The sequence below is a fragment of the Dipodomys merriami genome, unplaced genomic scaffold (assembly GCF_024711535.1).
Source record: "Dipodomys merriami isolate MVZ:Mamm:240054 unplaced genomic scaffold, mDipMer1.0.p SCAF_260, whole genome shotgun sequence".
Classification (NCBI taxonomy): domain Eukaryota; kingdom Metazoa; phylum Chordata; class Mammalia; order Rodentia; family Heteromyidae; genus Dipodomys; species Dipodomys merriami.
The window spans coordinates 1,522,273-1,528,216 of record NW_027204049.1 but is presented as its reverse complement, the minus strand read 5'-3'; positions in this window follow the sequence as shown (position 1 = coordinate 1,528,216).

The window sequence follows — 5,944 nt, the reverse complement described above, 5'->3', positions numbered from 1 at the left end:
TTAAAACTATTTAAAAAATTATAAAAACAATTATTTATCTCCCTGTTTTGCAATTCGTGCCATTTTTTCTGCCAGGCCTGGGATTTCAACTCAAATTCTAGATAAATAGGCAACACTGTCGGGCTAGGGGAATCACACCATACTCGAAGCCAAGAAAGTCAGGCCTCTTTCCTAGGCCTGAGTTCAAGCCTCAGTCCTGCAAAACATACTCCTTATATGCATCTTATTTACATTTTAAAGACAGGATTTATACTTCCATATAGTCAGACAATATCATGTTTGGTATGGTTACTCATTTCATTTGTTTTATTCATTTATTTACCATTTATTTTATTGACTCTTTTGACACCTATACCTTTTATTACATTTTTTACTTCCTATCACATAGCATCTAGATTTGTATATGTGTTCGCTATCATGCCTAACACCCAGGACTCTCTCAGAAAAGGAAAACATGTGTCACACTCGGCTTCTTACTCCAAGATTAAATTTTTGGCAGTGCTGGGAAACCGAACTCGGGGCCTAGCAGGCCCAATTCATGAATGGGTAAGGGTGAACACGGCAACCTCTAGCCAATGAAGCTGTGAGGTGGTTCCCAGGCACTGAGATGGAGCCCCAGGTTTGGCCAAAACAATGATAAATGGATTGGCAGATGGTGGTATACAATTAATACATATTGGTAAAGAGTGCCAGAGCCATCTATCTGACTGAATGACGCCTACTACATTCCTACCAACTCTTATTTATTATTCTGCCTTTGAAGTAATATTATTCTTTTCATGCTTAATAAACTATCAATTAAAATCAATCAGCATCCTAGGATTATTATATCCACTTTTAGACTCGACTGATGCACGAACTACTCTTTCAATCAGTATTCCCATGCATAGGAACGAATCTCTTGTGATGTCCTGCCATTAGTAGGTGTCAGGACTTAGATTTTTAACCCAGGGCCTATGTTGACAGGTTGGTCTATGGCTTCCCTGATGGCCCACCAGCCTTCAGGAATAGAAGTTCAGCTCCACTTTGCAGTCATGTCATTCAGACTCAGGATGGTCACCCTGCAAAGAAAAGAATAACGTAAAACCCCTAGTCCTCTGCAGCTCACCACTTTCTGTGCTGTCCCATTATTATTTTCTTCATGCAAGTCCTCTGGGCCTAGGATCCCAGGATTGACTATGGGAGAGAGGCTGCAGCTCAGTCTAAGGCAATCGAAGGTGAGGTATAGTTGCCACGACCTGAGTTCAAGCTCCATGGTTGGCATAAATAAATAAATAAATAAATAAATAAATAAATAAATAAATAAATAAATAAATAATTTAACTAAGTTGAAAAAATCCCCCTGGTTTGGAATTTCTGCCAGTTTTCTTTCCTAGCCTGGGATTTGAATTCAGGATCTTGGTAAACCTGTAGCAATGTGAGGGAAGGTGCAGAGTTTCTACTATTTGAGTTCAAATCCTTTGCCAAGCCAAAAACAAAAACTTAAGTCACTGACCTCAGCTGGGGGTTTGGGGGATAGCTGTGGAGGTGGGAGGGAAGGGATGGCAAGGGGAAAACAAAGGAGGAGGCAACAATGCTCAATAGTAAATGTACTCATTACTTTGCTCATATAACTGTAACCCCTCTATACAACATTTTTACAACAAAAAAGGAAACAATTTAGAGCTCGGAGAACCACTTTGCAGGTAAGGGAAGGGTGTCTGAATAGATATACAAAATTATACACTGCTGTTTTTAAAATGTTCAGTATGGAACTGAATAAAAATAACTGCTTCCATTAAAAATAATTAAGTCACTGTCTTGGAACTGGGGCTTGTATTTCTGCCACTGCTGGGATTTGATCTCACCATCCGGGTAACTCTTTTGCATCGTGGGTGAAGGGGACGCTCACTGTCCTTGAGGAAAAGAAATTCAGGGTAGAGTTCCCAGAGCCTGAATTAAGTCCTTATAATGGAAAATAATATTTGTGTACATGTGTAATATATGTTATATATTACATGTGTATGTTTAATACAAACTATGATTTTTTAATTATTGATTTTGTATTTCTATATTTTATTTATTTAATTATTGTTTATTGTATTAATATTATTATTCACATAATATTTATTACATTTTGCACATCTATTATACAATTATACACAATAATTTAGGATATTGACTCATTTTTCATTAATACTTTATTAACTGTTGAAACATGATACATAGTTAAATGGAGGCATTTGTCACAGTCTTCACATATTTAGTCTTTCCCAAATATGAGATTTGACTTGTTTATCTTTAACACCTTCCTACAGGAATTTCTTTAGATGATTTATACACAGAAGCTTTTCCTTGAGGATAAGCAAGTTGAGGGATAATTGTAAGGGTGGGACTGGGAATGTGGCTTAGTGGTAGAGAGCTTGCTCAGCATTCATGAATGCCAGTGTTTGAATCCTCAGTGCCACATACTCAAAAAAAGCCAGAAGCTGTGGAGTGCCCAAGTGGTAGAGCACTAGCCTTGAGACAAAGAAGCATGGACACAGTACCCAGGCCCTAAGTTCAAGCCCCAGCACTGGCAAAAACAATAGGCCAGATGCCAGTGGCTCACACCTGGAACCCTATCTTCTCAGGAGGCTGTGATCCGTAGACCACAGTGCAAAGACAGCCTGGCAAGTAAAGCCTGTTAGACTCTTATCACCAATGAACCACCAAAAGGCCCCATGTGGCACTGTGGCTCAAGTGGTAGAGTGTTCGTCTTGAGATGAAGGGCTCAGGGACCGTGCCCAGGCTTGAGTTTGAGACACACAATGGGAAAAAAAGTGATGGTTAATCAAAGTATTTTTCCTATTAGCTAATTAGGAGAACATTCTCTGGAAAATGAACGCTGATGTACACCAGAATTGGAGTCAGAGCTCAAGGTCCAGTTTAGCAGATCCATATGCCCAGCCTCTCAGACTCTAGCATTATAACCTTGTGTCCTACAGAGTTCTGAAAGGTCCATTGTTGAAAGGCTTAATATGCTCCCCAAGTCCTTTGTGATAAGTAGTTGACTTGTATTGTCAATGTTATTTCAGTTCTGACCTAGCAAGCCCCAGTAGCCAAGGCCCATCACCCTACCTCAGGAGGCCGAAGTCTGATGATCACAGGGTGAAGCCAGCCAGGGCAGGAAAGTCTATGACACTCTGACTTCCACTTCTGAAAGGGCAGATGTTTAAGAGCTTCCTGGGTTTCCCTTGGTGATGAGAAGTTACTTCGACTTGCCTTGAACTCAAAGCCTGGGCACTGTCTCTAGCACTCTACTACTGGAGCCACAGCACCAATTCTGGCTTTTTCTGTGCATGTGCTACAGAGGTGCTGTGGACTGGCTCTTTGTGGACACCGGAGGACACCTAGTGGAGGAACTGGAATAGGTGAGGAGATGGCAAACAGACAACTCACACACAAGATTTGTGGATGCTGAGTGCGATTTAATGCAGAGGAAAACAAACTTTTATAGCAAAAGTCTCCATGAGAAAGGGCAAAAGGTTACACAACCTTGCTGCAAGGCTTCGTTCTTGGGTTTTCAGCAGCTGGTCGCCTAATCTTGTTTTTTAGATGACGAGCTATGAGGATAGGCACTTGTTTTTGGCTTTACCTCTATTTTTAAGAAATACAACGGGTTTTGATGTTTATCACCAATTAACCATTAACCAGAGCTTATGGGCAAGGTGCTGAACAGAAAGGCATGAACTCTAGTACTTCATAGTTACTTTTGTTTAGTTGTGTACTTTATACATTTTAAATCTTTTCTAAGCAATTGTGCTTAGAGGGTTCCCAATTTGTGGCCAAAAATCATGATATTCAGTATACTTATTTAAATCTGGCCATATATCAAATTTAAGCTCATAGTGTCTTTTCTGTAACCCTTTCACATAATCGTTTACTCTTTTCTATAGAGGCCTTAACTGTCTCATAAGACCTTTTTTGTTCCTTCTTTAATAGTAAGCACCAAGATGGCCTAGATCTAGCAAGTGTCTCAGTAAATGAAAGAGAGTAACAGGAAGTTCTTTCTCCTAATTAGTTTTCCCAACAGTTGCCATCCTTATCATACACACCTGTAAAAGCCTATGGATCTGGGGGAAGTCTTTGGGGTCCTCTAGGTAATGGAGGATCCCACTATTTTCCTCTGATAAGCCATTGCCACCTTTTATCTACCAACCTTTTAGGAATCTTATTTAGCTTTTGGTCTAAATATCTCTCTACATCTTTCTTACCTACAGGATATCTATATGAGTCTATTGTATATGTTTTAGGATTATAGGGAAGTCTCCAGTAGCCATACACTCTTTCTGCTCTAGCCATGCCTACAACTTCTTGTAAATCTCTTACAAACAATTCCTTCTGCCGAAGTGACATCATGAAACCCCCAATACTTTTATATTTACTTATGACTCATCTACTAGCCTCCACAAGAGGGGCTTTTAGGGTAGCACTTAACTCTGGTGAGTTAGTCATATTCTCAGGACACTCATCAGATGTTGGAGTCATCATCACTTTTAAGAAAGAGCCTTGACTAAGGGAACGTTGAGCATGAGTAAGTACAATAAGCAGCAGGAACAGTAAAAGATTAATAGGCACTCCTATACAGTGAAGAAAAAAAAAACCAGCAACACATCTTTCCCAGGGGCTTGCCAGCCTTTTCCAGGAGGTAGGCCTCTTTGAAGCCCCATTCTCAGATCTGAAAGCAGGTTTCCCATGCTAAGCAGACTCCACCGGAGTAGGCTTGGCACAGAGGGCTTCTTGCATGCTAAGGACTAATCCACATTCCCAGCCCTCTCATTTTTTCTTAATGGTAGTTTCTACATAAGTATGCTACCACTTTACATTCCCCAAGTTTAATTTTCTGAATACAGGTTATTTCAAAAACCCTGATCTTCTCTTCCTCTGCCTGATTTGTGACTGTTCCTGCCTTGGCCTCATAATAATATGAAATAAAGGCTGCTGTGAACTTAAGTGTGTATCATATGAGGACACAGGCCTGGAACTCTGGAAGAGAAAAGCCATGGGCCAGAAAAGAAGAGAATGATGCAGTATGTGCAACAAGCCTATCTGAAAAATAAATCTGTACATAAAAGGAGAAGCATTGCATACAATCTGATTACACTCAGAGAGGTAATATACACACATAAGTAGGTAGGGCACTGATACATAAACTTGGCCTTCTCTTTTTGAATTTTTTTGGTGGCCATCCCAGGGCTTAAACTCAGGGCCAAATGTGTCCCTCAGCTGTTTTCCTCAAGGTGGAGACTCTACCACTGCCACAGCTCAACTTCCAGACATCTGGTCCTTAATTGGACATAAGCGCCTGCCAGGCTTTCCTGCCTGGTCTGGCTTGTATCTACTGCTCGGCTTTCTTTCTCAAAGCTGGAGCTCTGTCCTCTGGGCCCCTGATTCATTTCTGGTTTTCTGGTGATTTATTGGAAATAAGAGTCTCGCAGACTTTCCTGCTCAGGCTGGCTGTGAACAGAGATCTACTAAGGAGACTGTAAGTGGCTTTCCTCAGGGATTCGCTGAGAATCTGCTCCACACAAACCCTTAGTCTAAATCTAAAGAGGTACTAGAGAAAAAAGGAAACATGAAGATGCTTCTAGTATGTTCTAGATACTTCAGGTGGGAGACACAAAACATTCATAAGTATTAGATAATTTTATAGGCCTAAGGAGCAATTCAGACAGTATGAGGATCACTCCAGCTTTTGGACCTCTCGTCCTGAGACAGTAAATTCACTGCAGCTCAATACTAAGTGACTGAACTGGCGTGTCCTGTGGACATTTGCTGCCAAAATCATGTCACACTCATTTCTCACTCTTTGCTTCAAACCTATGACCAGAGGAGAAGAGGAAGAGAGAAAATCCTTCTCAGAGAAAGCACCTATAAAGAACATTGAGTAGTGGACTTATAAATTCAAAGCATTGGAATGATG